At 34.4% G+C, this 26298-nt stretch overlaps 1 protein-coding gene across 8 annotated transcripts in view; it reads left to right on the top strand.

Moving 5' to 3' along the window:
• Positions 1-26298, top strand: part of sorbs2a (sorbin and SH3 domain containing 2a) — a 152662-nt gene that overhangs the window by 29587 nt on the left and 96777 nt on the right. For 5 of the 8 annotated variants that reach the window (NM_001443152.1, NM_001443150.1, NM_001443148.1 and 2 more), the window contains 1 exon segment: positions 11379-11779. The gene's annotated coding sequence lies outside the window, so the exon portion shown is untranslated. 8 annotated transcript variants of the gene reach the window in all.

The raw sequence follows: 26298 nt of genomic DNA, 5'->3' as shown, positions 1-26298 counted from the left end.
TTAGACCATATCTTTGTTCAGTAAGCCGTTTCATTTTGCAACATATTTGATTACAAGAGCATTTAAACTGCAAAATCCAAGTATACTTGATTTCAAATACCTTTGGAAGTTGTTGAAAGTGGACAAGCACACCAAATTTTAGAAGCTTTTTACTACATACTAAAGTGCCATCCAGATACAGAGAATGCATCTAAAATGTCTCATTAAAATCAAAAAGTAAGTTTTCGGCCAATTTATTATGAAAAAAAATTTATGTCTATAACTGGGGTGTCCAAACTCAGTCCTGGAGGGCCGGTGTCCTGGAGAATTTAGCTCCAACCCTAATCAAACACCCCTGAAGCAGCTAATCAAGCTCTTAGATATACTAGGAACTTCCTGGAAGGTGTGTTGAAGCAAGTTGGAGATAAACTCAGCAGGACACCGGCCCTCCAGAACAGAGTTTGGACACCCCTGGTCTATAAGCTACTGTGCCCAAAACAATAACAATATTAAAATCCTGAACCTCAAAATAATCCTTTTTTGTTTTTGGAAAATTGAGATTTATAAATCAATTATAACAATCTAAATATTGAGAAAATCACATGTAAAGTTGTCTAAATAAATTGTTAAAAGTGTATTTAGCAGTGCTAAATAAAGGACTGCTCTTCATGGAAAATTATATTTGATCTAATAGCATAAATATTTTAACATAATATAATGTAATTTGACTATTGACAACATACTCCTGTGCAACATACAGTAGGAATGGTTTTGTGGTCCAGGGTCACAATTCATATTTAGAAGAATTAGAAGAAATATACATTTAAAATCTACAATCTGTCAAATATACAATAGTAGGCCTATTGTATTCCCTACAAAATAATTTAAAGAAGTATGGCAGATAGTAGGAGATACTTATGTAGTATTACCAACACAATCTTGCAGCAGTTTGTAACTTTTTGATTTATGGCTAATTGATATTAATTCATACGATCTAATTCATAAAATTTAGTGTGGGTTTTTTTTTTTTTTTCTCATCACCTAATGGCGGTTAGGGGTGAGGTTGGGTGCCATGCCTTCTTTTTGAAATCGTACATTTTCGAATGATTGAACTCGTACAAATTCGTACGAATTAGCCACCTAACTGTTAAAGCGTAAAATACATTTCCTCGTGAGATCATGCTGGTATTACTAAAAGACTGTGGCTGTCAAATTTGGTTTTACCAAACTCAAAGGCTCTGGCTGAGTTGTGTGCTATTGGCTGTTTTACAAAAGAGGAAGAGTTGCTTGACGTGTCCTGCCCTGTTTAAGTGGAAAAAATAAAACAAGTTGAAATGTTTTTGTAAAATGCAATAAAATCATAAATATGTGATTTTGTTAATTCTTTCTACTTAATTGATAAAAGTACAAAAAAAAAAAGATTAAGTTTCACTGACCAAATAAATCATAAACAAATGTTGATTTTGATGGCAGCAACACACTTTAAAAACATTGGGACAGAAGCTAAATAAAAGGCATAATCCAGAACATCAATCTTACGGTACATTTAGGTTAATCAACCAGTTTAATATGATTTCATCATTTTATAAAACTGATCGATCGCTATATAGAAGTTGAATCATTGCTTTTCATTTTGTGACAAAATTCAAGAGTCTCATTTCTTCATGTAAAATTGCTAATATTTTAGATATTTAACAAGGAACATATAATATTGTGAAATGACTGAGGGAATGCAGAGACACTTCTGTCTGACAAGAGTAAGCTGAATGTGCTTGACCTTTGAGCTGTCAGATGACATTGCATAAGATACTTGTAAGACAGAAGCAGGTTTTTAATTAAATAAAAGAATAATAATACTAAATTAATAAATCTGTTAATTAAAAGTTTCACAGTGTTATTTATTTATTTATTTATTTGTTTGTTTATTTATGCCTTTTGAATTGCATCATGCGGGGGCCTAATCTCTGCTCTGAAAACTTTTGATGATAAAGTTTAACAGTGTTTTTTTTTTTTTTTGGTAGTTTTAAACAATACAAATGCTTGTTTCTTATATAAGTTATAACATGCAAACTCCACACAGAAACTAATTTTCACTCGACACATTTTTATTCAGACATTTGCCTTGACATTTTGTACTAAACCTAATTTTTATTCTGACAGAACAAAGGTGGGAGGAGAGAGGGAGAGAGAGCAATAATCCACTCCAACACAGCTAGTACAAGATCAATACTGCACAGTTTAATTCTACTTGAATGCAGAGCCAATAAAGTTCAGCATGATAGACAAAGGGGTGGACAGAAAGAACCGCAGAGAATAAGGATGAAGAGTCATGATAATGAACAGTGTGAATATGCAAAAATTTTTTAACCCAACTCCCTTCTTTGATTTCAGCCTGTCGAAACATCTACAAGTAAAACAGAATTTTAAATGATTTTGGAAATAAGACATTATTAAATAAGGCATTACAAAATCATATAGACTTAAGAAAGGTTTGTATACCTTCCAAATGTCCCCACAAGTATAGAATGTTGACCTTAAAACTGATCAAAATTAAAATAGCTCATAAATCACACAAAATTAAGTATCTTTGAAGTGTAAAAATTATTAAATGTTGGTTTTGTGATGGTTGGCGGTTTGAGGATACTGCTGGGGTAAAGGGATAAAACATACTCTTTATACAGTTTGTGTGTGTGTGTACGTTTTTGTGTGAAACCTCTTGATGTCAGTCTAGCAGGCGTTCTCAATCTCGCTTCTGAAGGTCTGGTGTCCTACAGGTTTTCAACTCAACAACTTTAACACACATGCAAGCATGTTTCTAGAAAGCCTAGTAAAACTGTTGTCACACTGCCCTTTTTTTCCCCACAGACTTTCATTCATACATATGCGATTGCGTCAAACCGGAAACGAAAGGTTGTGCGGCAAGTTTTTGCGTTAAAGTCTAGATTTGATCAGCGGCCGGCCAGAAGTGCGATTAGCACATCAATTTAGAAGCATTTTTAATAATACTGTATGACAATAATTAATATTTTTACAGTACTGTGATGGTTGGGTTTAGGGTTGGGGACAGGGGTTGGCAGTGAAAAATTAAATTTATTGGGTAATTTAATAGATAGCATAAATAATACTCGGTACAACTGTTTTTATGTTACTATGACGATTGGGTTTAGAGTTGGGGTACATGTTAATAAAAAAAAATTTAAAAAAAGGTAAATTTAATGAATACACATTAACATCCGACCGGAATCATATCCCATCTAGCAACAACCAGTTTTCACAGTTCGCTGCATTGGAAAGTTCAAGCTTGGTGAACTCTAACCTGTAAAATCGCATCACATGATTGCATGAGACCAATCAAGGATGAAATATGACCTCTCTGGCAAGTTACGTGAAGTGAAACGACACAACTGATGCAGGTAGGTCGCGTGACCATGACAAAATGGTGGATGTAGTACGTCCGAATTCCATTCATACTTTTCACATTCATACTTAATAGAACATACTTTTATAAAGGTCGAATAGTGTGTTTAAATTCAAATGCAGTACCTACTGAGTAGTAGGCGGTTTTAGACACAGTCTAGATCTCCAGCACTGAGATTAAGAACCCCTGGTCTAAAGTATAAGATTGTTATGTTGGTTAGCACAACATACAAAATGACTGCTAGTGCACATTTAGTAACGATTACACGATTTCAAGATCAAAGGTGAGCCAATTAAAGAGCTCTTGAAACTATTCATTACTCTTAGAAAAATGACCTCATGCTGGAATGTTTTTGTCTGGAAAGCTACGTGGCTAAAGCTAAGCAGACATAGATAAAGCCCCACAATCAAGTGCACGGAATGCAAAGTGAACAGTAGCAGGAGATAAGGCTGTTATTTTTTCCTGTGTTTTATCACATATAGACACAACAAAGTGTGTATGTGTGAACAGAAAGCATGCATGCCACGTTCCATCATGGTATTTTTTGGTGCTCATATGTGAGATAATTAGAGACTGCATGACGTCATGTGGCAAATAGTGGGCTGTGACATGCTGCACTGTGTGTATTCAAGCTACTGTCCCACAATCTAAATGATTAACTACCTTGGATAAAAACAAGCAAATAAGAAGGCACGAAGGCTACATTAGATTCTGCTGAAAAAGTTGACCAGTTTGTTATACTTTGAAAGCTAGATTGCAAACTTTAATCTCTAAATCTTTGAATTAGCTTGATAAGCAAATCATTAAGATTTACAAAAAAAGACTAATCAAGTTGTGAACACATATTGCAGACTAGCAATAACCAGTTAGAGCTAGGAATAAAAATAATGTGTCTATTTTTTTAGTATGGCTAACGTACTGTAACTACCCATTAAAATATCTTAGACTGATTTGCTCCAGGGCGTTGTTAATTTAGTCCATGATTTGCCAAAGACAGAAACGATTACACCACTAAATCTAGGGTAACCAATATCAGTGAGGCTAGCAATTGTAGGGTAGTGTTTAAAGCATCCAGAACAGATTCGCCACAACAAGAGATTTTAGACTTTCTCATGTGTCATTCACCCCAAAATACAAGCAAAAAATGTTTAAGGCTCTGGTTAATAGTGAAAGTACAAGCTTTTCCACATGCATATTAAAATGAACTCAATTGATTGGGATTAAACACCTGTGTAGCCTTAAGAAAACAACTTCTCTTTATTAATCTGGGATCGCCACAGCGGAATGAAATGCCAACGTATCCAGCATATGTTTTACGCAGTAGATGCCCTTCAAGTTGCAACCCATCATTGGTAAACATCCATACACACCCTCTGGACAGTTTAGCTTACCCAATTCACCTATACCACATCTCTTTAGACTGTGGGGGAAACCCATGCGATAACAGCGAGAACATGCAAACTCCACACAGAAATGCCAACTGACCCAGCTGAAGGTCAAACTAGCAACCTTTTTTACTGTGAGGCAATCGTGCTACCCACTACGCCACCATTATGCCCAAAACAACTTATAAATTAGGCTAATTGTTAAAAAAAGGCTTCAATTTGCTAGGAAGCTTAAAGTTTTGACTCTGGAGCAATGGAAGAAGGCCATGTGGTCTGTGTCCACATGTTCCCTGTTCCAAGGTGATGCATGCACCAGCCAGTTCAAATGTTATTACTTGATTGAATGGGCATTATCAGTGGTTATCAACTGATAGAAGGCCAGTAGGGGCCTTCTGACCCTACTAGTAGGCTCAGAAGGCTGTTATCATCCACATGGTTAATCAGCTATAGATTGCATAAGGCTGCGGTCGTAAATTAACAAGAATTATTTATATTATTTGTTTCCCATTGTTTTTTTTTAACATCTACCCCAACCGTCACAGTAATGTAAAACAGATCTGGATCTGGAGTCTTCTCTATTAGTATAGCTGATTAACCATGTGGATGGATGATAACAGCCTTCTGGGCCTACTAGTAGGTGCAGAAGGCCCCTACTGGCCCATATCTACCAGCTGATAACCACTGATAGCGGCCATTCAATCGAGTGATAACATTTGAAGTGGCTGGATGCATCAGGGTAAGAAGAGAGGTGATGCACCTAACATGCCTAGTGCCTACCATATAAGCATGTTGGGTCGGTACTGTGATTATATTTGTTAACTTTCATTGTCATGATTTTTACACATGAATTGGCTACAACAGAGTCCAGACCTTCACCCTAGTGAGAACCTGTGGGATATGCTGGAGAAGATTTTTTGCTGCGGTGCAACTCTCACATTATCAACACAAGATATTGGGAAACAATTAATGCAATTCTAGAAATGAATAAATGTTGTGACATTGCAGAAATATACTGAAAAAATATTCCATTGTGAATGCATGTCATAATAAAAAAGCCAAATGCAGTCCAATAAAATATTAGAGTTTGTTAATTTGTTTTAAACAGGCAGTGTAGCTCTTAGCTTTTAGCAAATTCATAAATGTTCATATTTTGAACTACATAAAGACTTTATTAAAACTCATTAAAGACAAATCAAATTCTGCAACCATGGCCAGGCTTCGAAATTGACAGTTTCATTCAATGGCTAATTTGACTATTTAGTTACTGACTTTAATAGTGAAGTGATGCTGGACAAAGGGTAGTGCAGATCCAAATGCAGGTTTATTATGCAGAGAATGGTCAGGCAAGCAACAGTCAACACATAAGCAAACAGATGTATATGGGCAATCCAGAGTTGTGGTCAATAAACAAAAAGATGGTCAGTACAGGCAGGCAGCAGGCAACATAAACAAAACAAAGCAAGGTTCAAAAACACGGAAGGCAAGGCAAGAAAAACGCAAAGTAATGTTCACTATACAGTTTACAAACTTAGCAACAATTTGTGTGTTTGTGCTCTTTATAGCATGTAAACAGTCTATGACAATCCTCTAGCTGCGTGTATGCAATCAGTCATGATCAGGAACCGTGTGTGCGTGTTTGTGTGCGTCCGTGTGGTGCATGACTGGGTCTTGTAGTCCATAAATGGCGGATATGTAGTCCGTTAGCAATCTGCAGCCCCCAGATCAAAGACTATCTAACACTGACGATTCAAAGACTGACCAAAACTAGATTATGAAAGTTATATCTTAATTTTATTTAATTTATTATTGTGGTATAATAATGTAATATTATTTTTAGAATATAATATAGGGTGATGCTGTGGCGCAGTAGGTAGTGCTGTCGCCTCACAGCAAGAAGGTCCCTGGTTCAAGCCTTGGCTGGGTCAGTTGGCGTTTCTGTGTGGAGTTTGCATGTTCTCCCCGCGTTCGCGTAAGTTTCCTCTGGGTGCTCCGGTTTCCCACACAGTCCAAAGTCATGCGTTTCACGTGAATTGGGTAGGCTAAATTGTCAATAGTGTATGAGTGTGTATTGATTGGGTTGATGGGTTGCAGCTGGAAAGGGCATCTGCTGCGTCAAACATGCTGGATAAGTTGGTGATTCATTCCGCTGTGGCGACCCCGGATTAATAAGGGGACTGAAAATAAAATAAAAAATATTATATAATATAATATAATAAATTTTTGTTTTGTTTTTTAGAAATTACTAAAACATCCAGAGAATTGTATGCTGTTGCTGCAATTTTAGATACATTTGTTTTAGATCGGACAGGGAACTTAAAATGACAAAAAATAAAGAAATAATTAAAACAAAAGAAATCCATCCATTTAAAAAAAAAATAAATTAAAAAAAAAAAAAAAAAAAATATATATATATATATATATATATATATATATATATATATATATATATATATATATATATATATATATATATATATATTTGGGTATGTATGGATTTTAAAGATGTCAAAGCTCTCTATGCATAATACTGTATGCATAGTTTTGCTAATCTTTATGGCTAGCTGGAGGACTCTGATAGTGACAGTTAACATAAACCTTACATAGCCTTGATTCAAATATATTTTTGCAGTCTTTTCTTGGGCACGTGCTTATGACGAGACCCTCAAAAACATCGCCTGAATGTCACGGCGAATTTTCCAGTTGAGATAACCAAGAGACCTGGCTGGCTGCTGAGACTAACCACATTCAGTACTCACTGTCACTACCTCCCACACACATACATGCACACAATCATATTCTATTGCAAAGGTCAGTGGTGAGTGAAGAGATTATATTTGGACATGTTTGATCCGCGGTGGTCAAGAGTGTTACTGATGTGGGGTAATTGAAACTCAGCTTCTACACCAGCATAGCAGTACAGTGGGGCATTTGTGAAAGAGCTGTGTTCTTATTACTGTCTATTGCATACATTAGAATTGGGAAGCATTTTTATATTTAAAGTAAAGGTTAGGGAAAATTCGTATGCAGTTTACTCCAAAATGCATGTAAGATTATGATGTTGTCATTAAAAGGAACACTATCATGCATGTACTGTCTTCCAGAATTTCACCAGACCATGGCTAGACCTCTTCTGTGAAAAAAAAAAAAACATTTTAAATTTTCATGAGAATGGCATGTTGCCATAATAAAACTGATTTTCCATGTGCAGTTGTAATTTATATAACAAAATTCCCGCTTTTGTATTATATTATAATGCAGTTCTAATTTTATTATATTATAATTTCTGACGACAACTTATGACAACTTATAAATAATGCAAATTAATTATGTATTAGCCTTTCAGAATCCAACATGCAAGAATTCATTCATTACATTTTCTTCGGCCACTTATTTATCAGGGGTAGCCTTAGTGGAGTGAATTGGCAACTATTCCAGCATATGTTTTATACAGCAGATGCCCTACTAGCTGCAACCCAATACTGGAAAACACAAAATTTACACACACACACACATTCATACATTAATTTTCTTTTTGGCTTAGTGCCTTTATTAATCTGGCGTAACCACAGTGGATTTAGCCAACCCAATTCACCTGTACCACATGTTTTTGGACTTGTGGGGGAAACCAGAGCACACGAAGGAAACCCATGCCAACACAGGGAGAACATGCAAACTCCACACAGAAACGCCAACTGACCCAGCCGGGACTCAATCTATTGAGTCAACCTTTTTGCTGTGAGACGACAGTGCTAACCACTGAGCCATTGTGCGTTAATTATGTTAATTTAGTTAAACAGGTACAACTCTAAGCCAACATTGGCATATAAGATAACAAGATGCATTGAGTAAAATTCTTTTTTTATTATCATTACACCCTACACTGGCAAAGATGAAACCATTCAATTAGACTTAAATACATTATCTTGCATACATGATAAGATAAGCTATCAGAATTCCAGTTTACAGCTGCTCTGAGTTATGTATTACCATTGCTATCAGTCCTCATAATGCACCAGGGTTCTAAGGGGTAATAAATAGATTACAAGTGTTATTAGTTAGTGTAGTAAAATATTAAATGCTTTATTAAGTTTATTCGGTTTATGCTTTTCAGAGGTTTGCTTGGATTGGTAGGTTTGGGCAGCTGTGCCGTATGACTTGGTGTTTTAATATGTAGGTCAATCTGTAGGGAAACCCACCATGCTGCCTCTGAATAATATATTATTGTGCATGTGTGAGTGTATGTGTGTGGGTCAGTTTTTGCCACAATTTTGAGCACACAAGGATAGTAAAACCTGTAATTTTCTGACATTGTGCTGTTTTGCTAGATGTTGTGTACATAAACAACCTGTTATGTGGTAACCTCACAATGAATGCTTTTATTTATATACTTTTGTCATTTACTTTTGGATGCAAATATTTAAGCATACCATCATGTTTGTGATGTAAGGTTTCTGTCTAAAATAAAATTCTGAACAGTAGTTTCCTTTATTAGGTTGCATGCAGGTTGTTTCATTCCAAGGCAAGGCAAGACAAGTTTATTTATATAGCATATTTCATACACAATGGTAATTCAAAGTGCTTTACATAATCCAGAATAAAAGAAACAAGGAATTAAAAAGAAAAAATGATAAAATGATAATGATAATGATAAAAAATAAAAAATAAAAAAACAGATTAAAATGTGTTTAAAAAAAATAAATACAAAATAAAATAAAGACTGTCGGACGTAGCACAGTGCTCTTTCAGTAAAGGCACAGCTAAACAGATGTTTTCAGCCTTGATTTGAATGTGCCTAATGTTGGAGCACATCTGATCATTTCTGGAAGCTGATTTCAGCAGCGGGGGGCAGAATAGCTGAAGAAGTATTTACCCTGCTTTGAATAAAGTCTTGGAATTTCAATTTTATTTGATCCTAAAGATCTGAGTGATCTTTCAGTGAGCATATCTGTAATGTATTGAGGTCCTGGGCCATTTAGTGATTTATAAACAAGTTATAATATTTAAAAATTTATTTTAAATGTTACTGGGAGCCAATGTAAAGACCTATGGACAAGTGTGATGTGCTTTGGTTTTCTGGTTCTGGTCAGTATCTTGATAGCAGCATTCTGGATGACTGTCTTTTTCCATCCTCCATCCTCTAGCACAATTTTGCTTTAATATGCTAATATTAAACAGAAATCATAACAGTATTAATTTGATTGTAAATGGCAACTGGCAATTAACCATATCAGTCGCTTTAAATTACTCTCGCCTGCACTATTGGATTCAAGGGATTCTCATATCCAATTGTCTATTCAATCATCCATTTTAATATCCATTAAGTTATTTATTTAATAATAGTGTTGTTTTTAGCACAAAACAGCAGTTTCTATACATGCCACAAAAGAGAAAACTAGAATTTATCATTCAAAATGTACATACTTTAGCTTTTTAATTGCATTTCGTTACCTGGGTGATTAACGGTTTTTGTTTTTGTGATAGTTGAGAGTCTTTGTCCTGTTAATTCTTCAGAAAAACCATCCATATCCTGCACATTCTTTAATTCTAAAATCTTTTTTTTTTTCCACAGACAAATAATGTACTCCTGTATTACAAAAATTGGACAGATGTATATATGCGCAAAACACTGTATTAAGAACAGGTAGTACAATATGAATGCTCCAACCTTTTTATTGTTTACATTTTTATTTATTTATTTATTTTTGTTTGTTTGTTTGTTTGTTTGTTTGTTTTGTGGAGTTTGCATGTTTTTCTCCGGGTGCTCCATTACAAAGTCATGCTATTTAAATTGGGTAAATAAAACTGGCCTTAGTGTATGGGTGTGTGTGAATGTGAGGGCATGTGGGTGTTTCCCAGTACTGGGTTGCGGCTGGAAGGACATCAGCTGTGTAAAACATATGCATTGGCAACCCCTGATAAATAAAGGACTAAGCCAAAGGGAAATTAATGTTTGTTTGTTTGTTTTTGTTTTTGATTCATTTAGCACTACCCTTAAGAAGCAAATAGGATTCCCATAAGAAAAAACTAATGTATTTTACCCTAATCATTCAGTTGAAAAAGAGTTACATGATGAAATGATTGATGAAAAAGTTACACCAATAATAGTGCTGGCTACTTTAACATAAATTCAATAAATGGATAATGATAAAGATGACTAGGTTTAGCAGTCTCTTGTTACCCATAGTCACCGAATGAAATCTGGTTCTTTGTAATTATTTCTTAATATGAAATCCACATTCAAGTCAAATGGCAGCCAATATTCTGAGATGCCTTTCATTTTTGCTTTGTACTTACTTCATCAAACTTGAAGATATTTTGAAGTTTTCAGTGCGGTATGTTTGCCCTTGAATGCCAGAGAGGTGACCTGAGCATCTCCCCTGAGCCCGCGCACTGATTACTGAAGTATTCTGACTGGTTGCCATGGCTACTGAAAACCTGCGAGGGACCAATACGCGGCGCTGCTCTCCATCTCACACATGAGCGCGCACACTCTATAGGCTGTGCTATAAAGTACTCCTCTTCCCTGAGAAACAAGCGATGATTGGATGATGTCTGGATGAAGTCTCTATTAAGCACTTGCCCTTCGCGTTCTCGACGTGCTCATACTCGCTTTCTCGCGCGCAATCGTCGCGTCGGATTGAGTATGCAAAACGAACGTGATTTCATCTCCTCCTCCTCCCGGAGCTGACACGGAGAAGCGTTTCGTCATGTGTAAAGAGACAGATTTACCGCAATGCTTTTTCAATAGCTCTCTAGCTCCGTACGAGAGCCACTGACCCAAGAGGAAAGGGAGGTGCCGCGCACTGGCATAGTCCATGCGCGTTCACGCGTTTATCTGGAGTCGGCTGAGCGGACAAGAACTGAGCGAAGCAGGTGTGCGCTTTCAGTCTGGATTCAGACCTCATCCCTCTCTCTTCTCTGACTTTGATGGACTTACATGCGGTGTGTTAGCGTGTAACTGCGGTGGATGACTCCATATGCGTGTTTATTGCTCAGGGTAAGAAACGCATGTTTTACGGTCACACACTGTCTGAATCACAGTAGCGCAGATGGAATAAGCAGAGTTTGAGCCTGATTTTTAAACACACGCAAGAAACAGCATTTTAGACGCAGATTTCAAAGGCAAAAATGTGAAACAAAATTAGACTAGAAAAAACAGTATTATTGACTCAGAAATCTAAATTCCTCCGTCTCTGGAATCTGAGTCAAAGCATTCCAAAGGGACAACATTTAAGAGTCAGATTTCAAAGAGAGATGTTAGTGATGGAGAGCATTTTAGATGCATAACTTAAAAGCACATTACAGAATCAAGTTATAGAGATTGGAGAATTAAATAGCAAGCTTTAACAGGAAGACTGTTTGTAAAGCAAAAGCTGCTGTTTATGTTTGATGACCTCAGAATGTAGCTACATCTGTCATGCTGACACTTTCTCTCCTTTTATTCTTTGATGCTTCTCAGTTTGCAGCATGGCATTTACAGTAGCACTGCTGCGCATCGAGATGGTGCTGCATTACGCTCCAGCTTCCTTTTAATATGTTTTGCTGGGTGATTGTGATGTGTTGTAATAGTTGACCCAACAAGCGTAATCAGAAGTGCTAGAATTGTGTCAGTTTTGTCCTAATTCCGATGCATTTGGCGTGTGGATTGAGTTTGTGCAGAGAGTGAAACTGATTACCCGTAACTCAATCTAGCGTGACCTTCCTTAACAACAAAGAGCGCTTGTGTCCCAAAATCCTGCGCCAAGATCCTTTGGCTTAATTGATTAACATAACAATTAAGAGCCTTGTCATTACCAGCTCATTAGTGTGGTCCAGTGGCCGGTGGAGGTAATGGCCAACCTGTGTTCTTATGTTCTTATCGGATGATGGTCAATTGTAACGCTTTGGATTTATTACCCGTTAAAAGGATTATGCTATTTTACAAAGTAGTAATTTTAGCACGTTGTCCACAATCTTATTATTCAATTTTGAGATTAAAGTTGTTGTTTTTTTCAGTTAGAAAAGACTCTTATTGTATCATATTTTTAAATATTTAAATGTAAATTTTTAAATCTTTTTAAGTATTGTGAATATCACATTTAACTGTATTTACAGAAATATTGACTGTTACATTATCTTAAAGTATTACATATTGTAGAAATTGGAGCTCACTATAAAAATCAGGTTACATGTCCTGTGATGTTTCTAGTCAATTCTGATGAGTTGACTGTGGCCCAGGGACAGAATGTTAAATTGTTACAGAACAGAGAGAATTGAGGTCTTTAATCTTTTTTGAACAGGATATAATGTGTGATTTTGTGTGTATCGGATGATGTAATGGTGGTAAAGTGAAAGCCAGGATAAATTTGTATCCGTCTCTCTCTTTATCTCTTTATCTGTGCACATTCATTTCAATACTGTGAATAACTGGGGAAAGAGCACACCAGGTAAAGTAGACTCACCACTGACCTCAACTTACAGTAATGCATTGGTCTCAATTTATCAATAAATCAATTTGATTTCACTTTTATATTGAGTTTAATAGCAATATCATTTTGAAGAAGCACACATTAAAAATAAATCTTCCAATGCTTCTCAGAATTAAGAAGTCTATCAGAAGCAGCTCTAGAGGCAAATGAACCTCTTTCTGAAGTTACTAAACATTAATACCTCATCATTCATATTTAATGCAGGCTTTATGGCTCACTCTCAAAGTTTATGAACTAAGTGTGTGCTGTCTATAAAACTACATTAAAGGGGTCATATAGTAAAAACTGATTTTTCCCACGTTTAAGTGCTAATCAGGACCCTATGCATCTGCCAAACCAGGAATTTTGGCAACATTTTGGTAAGCCTTTTTTTTGTAAACATGTTTATTTGCTCCCCTAGTGATGTAGGATGGGAAATTTTATCATATTACCACCTCTTAATCTGCATATTTCCACCCACAATGCTGTGCCATTCCAATGTCTGTGCCATAAAGGTTGGATGTGATAAGGAAGATAAAAGAGTTACTGTACTGTACAAGCATGTTCTAAGCTATTGTTCTGACATTTTGGCTGCATGAAATTCACTTGTTTTATTATTTCTGGAGTGTCAGAATATCATGTGGCTCTGTCCTCTTCTGGAAATCAGTTGCTCGTGTATTTAAAGAGACAAAACACCCAAATAGGGGCAAATTTGACAAGATCTGTGGGGTACTATTAAAAATAATCTAATTTTAGTCTAGTCATGTCTACATCAATGCAGTGAAATTCTGACAGTCCAATACATTAAAAATGCATTGTCGTCTTATTATTTGTATCATTACATACTCAAAATCTATGATTCCCAATATTATCAATAAACAACAAACCATTAAAGAAACATGGAAGATTCATTCCTCTTGGTGTAAGTAATTTTAACTTATAAATGCCAAATCTTAAAGATCTCAAAATTTAGCAGATACGATTAACTCAGATACAGTAAGAAATAAGAAATCCACTTTAATACAAGGTTAATTTCCGTGCAGATATTGTGCCGCAAGTTAGAATTTAGTCAAGTGTAAGGGATTTTTGAATCCGGTAACAGGTAAAACTATTTAAATTAAAACCTGCATTACCTGCTCTACTTGTAATGTGGTCTATATGTTATAATATCTGTTCTAAAAGATATATACGAAAGTCCTCACATCAGTTAAAGTTGCAAATTAGTGAACATAAATCAAGAATATAACGACAAGATATAACTTCTGCAATACCGAGACACTTTATAGATTTCTGACATGACGTTAAACAACTAATGCATAGGAATTGAGGAAGTATTTGAGACACAAAGAGCAGGTATCCTGAATAAAAGATTATTAAAATCAACTACACCAAGAGAAATAAATTAGGATTTTGATCTTTCTGTGTTTCTTTAATAGTTTGTTGTTTATTTATAATATTGTGAATCATTAATTGGGATATAATGATACAAATAATGAGATGAAAAAGTATTTTTAATGTTTTGGACTGTCGGAATTTCATTGCATATGGGGTAGACATGAATAACTGAATGATAATATTTGAAATGTTATTTTCCTGTGCATTTGAGATAATGCTTTTACAGGTGATGAAAAAATATTTCTTGTGTGATTAATTACAGTGAAAATAAGTAAAATGAAAATCAAAATAAGATTGTTTTTAACTATTGAGTGGTGTCCACTCGTAGTACCTTATAGATCTTGTCAAATTTGCCACTATTTGGGTGCTTTGCCCCTTTAAAAACAAATTAGCAACTGATTACTTGAAGAGGACAGAGCCACATGATATTCTGACACTCCAGAAACAATAAAACAAGCTAATTTCATGCAGCCAAAATGTCAGAAATAAGAGTATCTAAGAATATCCTTACAGTACCTGTACAGTATGTACTAACATGTCACTGCTCTGTTTTTACTTTATGAACTAGCCTTAGCAAATTAACATAAGAAGACAAGTGCAACTCTCTCATCTTATCTCCCTTATCACATCCAATCAGAACATTTGTATAGTTTCTTTTATGGCACAGACATTGAAATGGCACAGCAGCATTGTGGGTGGAAATATGCAGATTAAGAGGCGGGAATATTATGATTAGATTTACCCTCCTACGTCACCAGGGGAATTAATAAACTGCGGAACATGTTTACAAAAAAGGCATACCAAAGGTAAGACTGTTGGAATTTAATTGCATTGACGTAGACATGAATAAGTGAATGATGATAATTGATATGTTATTTTCCTGTGGAATAGAGACAAGGCTTTTAAATGTGAAGGAAAATATTTATTGTGTGGTCAATTACAGTATATTGAAACAAAAATGAGATTGTTTTTAACTAATTGAGTGGTTGTCTAACTAATAACGTAATGTGATTGACTGTGGGTTTAAAAAGGTGGAGTGAGAGGATTGTGTTACGCACTGTGGAAGGCATTGTGCGGAAACATCTGTGTTTTGTATCTTTAAGAATGTAAAATAAAGCTATGGAGAGTAATTATATAATGAGTGTGAATCATGACCTTCTGAGTAATATTAACTAATTAACGTACTAAAAAAATTAAAAAACACGAGCGTGTAGTGCAAACTTCACTACTTTACTATAAGTGGACATGTTTAACATCTTAAGAAAATTGGTGTACTATATCATCTTTAAATTAGAGAATACCATCTTCACAATCATGCAGACCAAAGCATCGCATGCAGACAGACTGACACATGCAGCTAGTGCTGCGCTGTCAAAAAGGCGTGAAGGTCTAAAGAAAGCATCTCTGTGAACTCAACGCTGAGTGTTTGTGTGATGAGATCTGCATGCCTAAAGCCAAGGTGCCTGTGTACATTTGTCTAATGTTACTGGGTAGAGATCCCGAGAATAGTGCTGGATAAAGATTATTCTGTACAGAAGCCCACCACAGTATCTCTTTAGAACTGTGAAGCTATTGAGACATGGGGAAAGCTCTGATCTCATTACTTACAGAGCAATCCGCAGCTCTGCATCCTGATAAAAAAAAACCTTGATCTAATGCAAGGTTACGTTTTAAAGAGCATGGAAATGCATTTTGGATGAACCATAAGGTATAGCTTTACATTGAAATATTTATTGATCCTATGCCAAAAGCTGCAAGTTGGTTTCAGATGATATTCATTAAATGTTCAGAACTGTAATTTAATTATTTAATTGAATCAATCAGGCAACTAGTAATTAAGCCTGCTTTATATTAAGTGGCCTTAATTACTATGTACTAATGCTTAAATTATTCATTTGGTACAATGCACTTAATGCATATACATGATTTTATATTGTATGTAAAATGCACTTGTATTTTAATTCATCTGCATGTATTTATATCTGTAATGAATTTGTTTAATTACGTTAATAAATACAGTTGTTAAGCCATTACTTACATCTTAAACCATCCTTAAATCTACACATATCAATCATCCTGTCCCTAATCTTACCCATATCACAATAGAACCAAATGTGTTGTGCAATACAGTATGAGCGTACTACAATATGATGTTAGTACCAAGAATAAGGCCATTTAATATATGATATTTTAATCAGAATTATTCATATATTTAAGTTAAAACAAAATGGTTACAGTAAAGTCTCAATTTTAATTAGTTAAAGGGGTGGTTCACAGTGTATTTTTAAGGCTTGGTTGAGAGATAAAGATAAAAAGCAATTTTTTCATAAATCTTATTTTGATTATATACAGCTAGTTAGCTAACAAGAAAAAAAAGCCTGAAAGCCTGCCTTCAAGAGGCTCTGATTAGTCAGCTAACATAATGTGCTGTGATTTGCGGAGTGTCTCCACATCACTACGTCACGGCCCTACAAGCACGCGTTTTTGCGCTGTGTAAAAAGTCAGTCAGAGCAGCCGTTAGCAGTGTTAGCTGCCTGAATCAGACAGAAAAATGAAGAGCACACAGCTGAATCTCACACCTGCTCTCTAAAATAAAATCTGAGTGTCTTTCACATATATTCTGAATAAGTATGTGTAAATAAAATGAAGTGTTCACATATCTTTTGTGAGTATTATTTGACATATAAAACGCAAGGAAAGCACCTGCATAAAGAGACACTGCAGCGCTGCTGAAGATTGTGGGTGTTTACAGCGGTTTGACTGATAAATATGAATTTGTAACTGTCGTTTACGTCCTTGTTTATGTCCTTGCTGCAACATACCGTTATCGCTAGAAATTATGCATGTAATAGATCAATTTTAACAAATAAAAATACTTAAAGGTTGTAGCTCATAATCCACAGCTTTGTTGGTTGGTGGAGTTTTTAGCTAAATCCAGCACTGAACTGGGAGAGATTCTGTAAGCTTTCCTTTGTCAAATGCTAGCTATATATATATATATATATATATATATATATATATATATATATTTTTTTTTTTTTTAATAGTTTTTTGGAATTAAATGAAATTGTAAGCACTTCTGTCTTTGTGTTGTATCCCTTGGAAACCCAAATACAGAAACAAAAGAAGCTCCTTGAAAAGGAGCAGCATTTTAGCTTTTTCTGGTATAATATTACAGCAACTCTGGCCACGCCCCTTTGTTGCGTGGGATAAATGCCCTTGATGAATGTGCGTTACCAGAATGCTTTGTTATCTCACTAGCCTGGATGTACTTTTTGTAGTCCCCAAACTTTGTTCGCTGTAGGATTTGCTAAGCTAAAAGCCAATGTCCTCTTGTTGTATTGAACTTTGAGCGTATTACATTCAGAGATGTTGTTTGTTCACACAGCTACATTACACACCAAATAAAGTTTAAAATATATCGTAGTGGACCACCCCTTTAAAGAATTTTTATGACAGCATAGAAAGTGTAAACTAATTATTACAAATATTTAAAAGACAAATACCTGTATCTGCACACAAGATGCAAATGAAGAGTATTTCTCTAAAATAGTGCATATGTGTCACTTAATCTGTGATGTATTTGAGAAAGAAGCCATTATAAATGAAATAATTAGCAAAAATGAAGGTATTGAATATTGGAAAAAGAACCAAATATTTTATTTTACTGTGCAATTTGGCCAGACTTGAATACTTCGTAAAGAATTCACAAATTAAGATCAATTTGGGATTGATTGCTGTTGGAGAGTATATCTGCATAAAGGTTCATTTTAAACAGGAAAAAAGATTCAAATAAACAATAATTTATGATTTTTTTGAAGAGTCAAACAGTATTCATAAACAGAAATAAAAAGATCACTGCATAATAATAATAATAACGTTTCATTTTCATTGAGTAAATGATTATATAATTTATGCTACAAACGTTTAATTTATTGTGCCCAAATGGCTTAAATTTGCTTAAAGTCACAGGCCTTAAAAAACATGCAAATAATAAACCATTATTTGAAATGACTCCACTATGTTAAATGTAATGTCTGGTCAACTATATTCCCAACTACCCTGCAAATCCTTGCGATGTGAATTTTGTGGACATGTGTATTGCAAAATCGATGCTGAAACAATATATTGTGCAGCCCTAGTTTTTTAATACACTTGGTTTTGCTAAATCCAGAGGAATGAATGTTATTGGCTCTACACTCTGTTTTCCATCCCTAAAAGTAGTGCTGCCACAGGGCAAATGGCAATGCAGTAGCGGTGACTGCTGTATCGACCCACAGATATATGATTATACATGTTTACTTAACAGCAACGCTTTTTATAACCTCTCACTTGTCGTGTCAGTAATGTCAGCTGGTATTCAGTGTGATAATGGATTGAGTGTTGAGATGGGTCAGCAGAGGTAATGTCTGTCCATCCCATCAGCTTTGTGTTTGTGCATGTTTGTCACGTAATAGTTTGGTACAGTTTAATGAGAGAATGTAAGCACTGGTATGAGGATAATTGTGACTTTTAAATGCAATGAGAAATCCATTAAAGGATAGTATCAGGGAAAGTTCACCTAAAAAATTAACATTACGCGTTGTTCCAAGCATGTTCTGTATGAGTTTCTTTCTGGATGCCAACATTTTTAAAACTATTTAAAATATCAAAATAATGAAACTTGAGTTAGTAAACCAACATAGGCTCATTGTAAAAACATACCCGTAGCCGTAGCTGCATTTTGTCTTTAAAACAAATGGTACTGGCAGGGGCGGATTTAACCAATAAGTGAGGTACAGTAAGCGGCCGCTCAGGGCCCCAGGAAATCTGGGGGCCCCCCCAAAAAATCTCCACAAATATATAAATAGGGGTACGTATAATAAGCCTGAGTTGCATTAAACATTCCATGTATGTTCATTTTCTTTGGTTTAGTATCTCCTTAAATTTACTAAAGATTTTTTTTGTACATCCTTTTGCAAAGATTATTTCAGTTATGGATATATAGTATATATTACTATGTTTATGTTTTATGTAATATCAGTTTTTACATATTTTTCAGGTTTGTATTGATTGCTTCTATTGCTTTATCTGTAACGTGATTTGGATAAGACCATCTGCCAAAATTGTCAATGCTTATATTATACAGTAAGTGGCCATGAACCACAAAACTAGTCATAAGTGTCAATAAAAAGTACATAAAATATGCATTATTTGAAAATTAATATATAAATAGACTTTCCGTTGATCTATGGTTTGTTAGGATAAAACAATAATCGGCTAAGAGGCAACTATTTGAAAATTGCCTTTGAAAATATTGGCAAAAATAGACCAGTGCAACATAAGATCATGGTCACATATTATATTTTCATATTAACTTGTTATATAATAGTATAATTACATATATCAATCAACAGCATTTACAATTTAAAGAATAAGTTCAGTTTATTGTTTTGCAGGATTTTTTTTTATTACAAACTTCTCTGAGTGGACAATATACAGTTGAAGTTAAAATTATTAGCCCCCTTTGATTTTTTTTTTTCTTTTTAAAATATTTTCCAAATGATGTATAACAGAGCAAGGAAATTTACACGGTATGTCTGATGATATTTTTTTTCTTTTGGAGAAAGTCTGATTTGTTTTGTTTTGGCTAGAATAAAAACAGTTTTTAATGTTTAAAAACATTAAGAACAAAATTATTAGCCTTTAAGCTTTGTTTTTTTCAATAGTCTACAGAACAAACCATCATTATACAATAACTTGCCTAATTACCCTAACATGCCTATTTAACCTAGTTAAGCCTTTAAATGTCCCTTTAAGCTGTATAAAAGTGTCTATAGAAAATATCTAGTCAAATATTATTTACTGTCAGTGCCAGCATGGCAAAAATAAAACAAATCAGTGATTAGAAATGAGTTATTAAAACTATTATGTTTAGAAATGTGTTGAACAAATCTTCTCTCTGTTAAACAGAAATTGGAGGAAAAAATAAACAAGGGGCTAATAATTCAGGGAGGCTAATAATTTTGACTTCAACTGTATTTACAATTTAATGCTTTTTTTAAAGAAAGTTATTCTCTAGTAAATTATAATCTTGTAAACCTTCTCATACAATCTTCAATTTATTTACAACTCAAGGAATTTTTAATAAAACACACTTTTTTTACAACTTTGAACAAAGTATACTTAGACAAAACCATACGATTTTGTTTGTTTTTACTGTATAGGATCAAGTTGAATTAAAGTTCAACTCACATGTAAAGAATTGATTTCCAGTACATTCTGATTGTTTTATGATTGAAGATGCGTGCATAGCATGTGAGGTTTAAGCTGTGTCACTGTATCAGATTCTATTCTGAACAAACGATGCGAATTAACATAAATCAGTGGATTAGGATCAGCTTTCCTCTTCCCCATACTTTGCTGCGTTTTATCTGCATGATCTCTCCTCTAGAACAGCTCTCGTTTGTATTGTTCCTGAATGTAGTTTTATCAGAGGCTACTGGAACATTTTCTCAGCATTACATCATTGCTGTGCTCAGTATCAGTTGCAGTTCGTTGCGATAACGCAGTCATGTCTGGCATGTCCAGGAGCTGTGATCACAACCTTTTCATAAAGTGCTGACCGTCGTATCAGAGGTCATTACATTCATCACTTCAGATGAAAAATCTTAGTTTGACTTTGTCCGAAACAACTCATTCACTGTTCCCTTTATAGTGCATGGTAGTAAAAAGAGAACAATAATGAATGAGCAAATTTAGATGGAATCAATAAATAGCACATGCCACCTGTCCAAGGGTGCGTTTCCCAAACAGCTACATAAATTGCTGTCATGGTACAGTGCATTGTTGTGGAAACTAACTAGTTATTCACCATTGTTCATGTTTGACGCAAATACAATATTTAGAACCTTGATTATTGACACTAATTATAAGATTTGAGATCTAAATAATGTCAAATTCCTTCAGAAAATAATGAATATCCAAGCACTGTTACATTACATCAAATTATATTATATCATATTATATTTTATATTATATTATATTATATTATATTATATTATATTATATTATATTATATTATATTATATTATATTATATTATATTATATTATATTATATTATATTATAAATACATGTTATGCAGGCAATATGAACAGATTCAGTTATATTATATTATATTATATTATATTATATTATATTATATTATATTATATTATATTATATTATATTATATTATATTATATTATATTATAAATACATGTTATACAGGCAATATGAACAGATTCAGTTATATTATATTATATTATATTATATTATATTATATTATATTATATTATATTATATTATATTATATTATATTATATTATATTATATTATATTATATTATAAATACATGTTATACAGGCAATATGAACAGATCCAGTTATGGAACACATATGCATTTAAGTTGTTTTTATTCTTTCTATTTGGTGCTGTGCAAACAATAGCGCAAAAACTTAAAAAAAAAATAAAAAATAAAATTTAAATATAACAGTATATATGCTGTGCAGCACAGTGGCGCTGTGGGTGAGTTCAATCACCTCACGGCAAGAAGGTCGCTGGTTTAAGCCCCGGCTGGGTCAGTTGGCAGTTCTGTCTGTTTGCATGTTCGCAAAACATATGCTGAATAAGTTGGTGGTTCATTCCGCTGTGGTGACCCCAGATTAATAAAGGGACTAAGCCGAAAGGAAAATGAATGAATGAATGAGTACACCCGCTATAAAAAAAAATCATTTGAAATAATGATAAATATTACTATCAACATGAACTTATAAATATACAAACTAATGTTATTTAAACAACATTTTTCCAGTATCCCCCAGTCGACTGAGATATTGTAAAACCAGTGTAAATTGTGATAAGTATCTATATTTATTGTCTGCCATATTAGTTTCACTCTCTGACACTTTTCAAATTAGATTTGGGGAAATTGCACTTCAGTGAGTATGCATTGGATGCCTACTCAAAAAAATCTGATTGGATTGTGGGTATAAAGTAGTGAATTAGTTTTAATTGAAGTCATTCATTAAGAATTCACACACCACTACAACATGCTCAACACCTGATGTATATTGCACTATGTAATAATAAAGGTTTGATTGTTTTTTTGAGTTAGCCACTTAGCTGTCTAGTTTTAATAGCATTATGATTTAACAAATGAGGACAGAGTGGATTTAGGTTCACATGCATAATTATTACATGTAATCATAGACACTGAGGAGAATTAAATTTAGATTCTTAAATTTAGATTCTTACTTAAATTGGCATTTGCATGAGATAGTTGTATACATTTGCTGAGACATTTCCATGCATATCTGGCAGGTCAATTTGAATGTAAAGAATTGTAAATATTGTTGTATTTTACATTGTTTAATTGATTTTGCATTGCATAATCAGATTGCACCATTATAGTGTTTTATCACAGATTATGGAAAAAGCACATATGAATAATTGTTTGTAATTATTATTGGGGTAATTGGTACATGATACTCTTAGCTACATAAATATTAATTACATATAAGTATAAAATATTAACTGTGCTTTCAGAAAAATGACATTGATTTACACTGTTTATTGACATTTACAATCTCATGCTGTGCCACAAATCGATCTGTTTTAAAATAAATGTTCTTCATGCTGAGAGATAATATGTATGTGTGTGAGAAAATGTCACGCAGTGTAATAAATGACCGCACACAGTTCTCAGTCTTTCTTTCAGTCTCCATCGCTTCAAGGACAATGCATACATTTAATACACAAATACACTTCACTAAACATGTCCACAGACTTCACCTATATACAATATATTTAGAGGTTAACTATGCTTATATAATAATAACTAATGCTGTCAAAATTATGTGTTAATGCATGCGATTAATTTGAAATATTTAACGTGTTAAAAACATTAACGCAATTAACACAGTTGCAATTTTTTTTATTTCCTGTTGTGGTCGACATGTGTTCAACATGCAAAGTAATATGGATAAGACCAAGGAAGCGCTTTTTGAAGGCAAGTTTCAGTATAAAACATTAATGTCGCATTACCAGGCTAGTCTGTGTCTCCTCCAGAGTTTCATGCAGTTTCGTATGGTTCATTTTTAACTTTCGACTTTTTTTTTTTTTATGGAGTTTAATGCCGCATGGTGAAGGGAAAGAAAAACCTCTGCATTTTGTGACTCGGTGGTCCTTTAAGGAAATCAAAGCTTGCTGCGTACATGGTCGACTCTTAATGAGAGTATTATCTTAATCATATTAAAATCAGAGTATTGGTGTCCATGTAAATGTACTTAGAAAGTGCCAGATGAAGATGAAGATCAAAGACAGTGCTTTCCTCTGCCTTTCAGCATGCGCCCTCCTATGTATCATTAAAGTTGACGTGTTTCCCACTTAAACGCAACTTTTTTAAAGCAATGCCTTCGTGTTGTTGTGCCAGAATCCTTGTGAAATAAAGCCTTACTTTAGAACGTTTAGTTTAAGCAAATTTGATGAACGCGATCATGCATGTTAAATATGAAGGGAGTTGCTCCAGGTGCCCTGTTCTGTGCGCGTTGTGTGTGTGTGTGCGCGTGTGTGTGTGTGTGTGTGTGTGTGTGTGTGTGTGTGTGCGTGTGTGTGTCTGTGCGCCTTTCTTAGCAACAAATTATTGTGAAAAGAGCTATACAAATTAACTTCAATTAATTAAATCGAAGAGCCTTTTTACACCTACATTCTACTAACATTTATTTCACTGCCAAGAACTACAGTATTTGTTTAGTAGAAGGGCAGCATTTAATAATGATAACTTTTTTTTTTGTTTTTTTTTTTTGTCTGTAATATGTGTTTTACTAGTCTTAAAGGGCCATGAACCCCCCCCCCCCCCCCCCCCCCACCCCCTTTTGGTTCAAGTCTACCTTTGAATTTTTTCAAAAAATGCTCTGAGATGGGCAAGGAGCTGTGCAGGCAAAGAAAGGAGTGGGCATGGCTGGCAGAGAAGGGGAAAAAGAGAAGAGCGAACATCTGTTGTCAGCTGGCTCACAAAATGAGAGACAGACCATGGAAGGAGATCCATGATTTGATAGTTTACAAAGTTAAAATGCAAAGAAATAAACAGTAAGTAATTTAATGTCCTGCCACTCAGAAATAAAGGTACAGGAGCTGTCATTGGGGTAGTATCTTGTCAAAAAAGACATATTTGTACCCATAGAGTCCATAGTACTATCTCGCGGTACATATTAGTACCCAAATACATCTAAAATGTACCTTTAAGATACCAATATGAACCCTTCAGCTTTAAATATGTACCTTTTAAAAAGTTCCTGCCTCAGTGACAGCTCTCCTTTATTTCTGAGCTTGTACTATAGAGTTTGAAAAATGGCAGTGCTGTATGTTTTTGCTGTTACATCTTTGGTAACTGGTCCAATTTGTTTAATGGCGATGGGTACAGTTTAATGTTACATTAAGAAGATAAAGCTTATATTATAAGTATATTTTTAACATGCTGTTTCTTTACAAAAAATAATACTATTAATAAATTAATCTACAGAGGAAAAAATATCTATAGAGAAAGAGAATGTTTTGAGTTTCAATGAAGCCCCATACCTAGAATTGCTTAGGGCCCCCAAATCACAAAGTCTGCCCCTGACTGTATGGATAAATATATTTCTGTTTGTTTCTGTTTGGTTAGTTTCACTTGCTGATTTAGTTTTTTACTGCTGCTTAGTGCTTACAGCAACACAAAAACGGCTGCACACACAGATTCACACAGATTAGCCGGAAGTTGCTTTCGTTCTTCATCAGCAGACAGCATTTTGATGTAGTGATGTATGTGTCTCTTAAATGCTAAGTCAGTAGTAGATAAGACATGCACATTTCTCAAGCTGCTCCTATCCCTCAAACTGTGGAATATCATTTAGATGTGAAGCAAAATTGCTTGATATTTTAGGGTGTTTTATGGCTTGTTAAGTTTCCCTGAGGTCACTGAGCGGATTGTAGCGGATATAAAGAGGTTGTGTCACAGATTCAGATGTGACTGGTCCATTCAGACCTCAAAAGGGAACTTTCTAGCCACTACAGAAGCATGTCTGGCTGCCAGAACAGACTTATCTGATCTCCCACTTCACCTATTTTTTACTATCTAACACTACTGTTGTGTGTGGAGCGGTGCACGGTCTGGATAGAAAAAAATTTTGTTTACAAAGACCAGTTTAAACAACAGAGTAGAGTATGATGACAAAGCATATTAAAACATTATGGAAATTATGTATTATTCCACAAGGTTTTTGCAAGGTAACAGATTAAAGGATGACAAACTTTGTCAAATTGTTCGAGTTTTGTTTTCAAATAGTACCTCACTCTAAATGTTACATAGAGGTAATTTCTACACGCCACAGTTTACATGCAGGGGACTCCCTTTTCTTCTAAAACAGTAGCAGTAACTTCTTGGCAGTAGTAAGCCACACTACTGTAAGTTTCACTTTTCACAACACTATTTTTTGCAGATTGGCTTCAATATAAGCTGTTTTCAGACTGATCTGAACGTTTTGAGTTTAGAAACTAACAGGATGTCTTTTTATAATACCATATAATAAGCAAAAAGAGTTTCTCAGTTAATAACCACTTTAATGCATAACTACATTTTACATTCCTTAAAGGGATTGTTCACCTAAAAGTTATTT

Source organism: Danio rerio, chromosome 1, assembly GCF_052040795.2.
Source record: "Danio rerio strain M-AB ecotype USA chromosome 1, GRCz13ab, whole genome shotgun sequence".
Lineage (NCBI taxonomy): Eukaryota > Metazoa > Chordata > Actinopteri > Cypriniformes > Danionidae > Danio > Danio rerio.
Note: the sequence above shows the minus strand (reverse complement) of the source record. Positions and strands in the feature narration are given on the sequence as shown.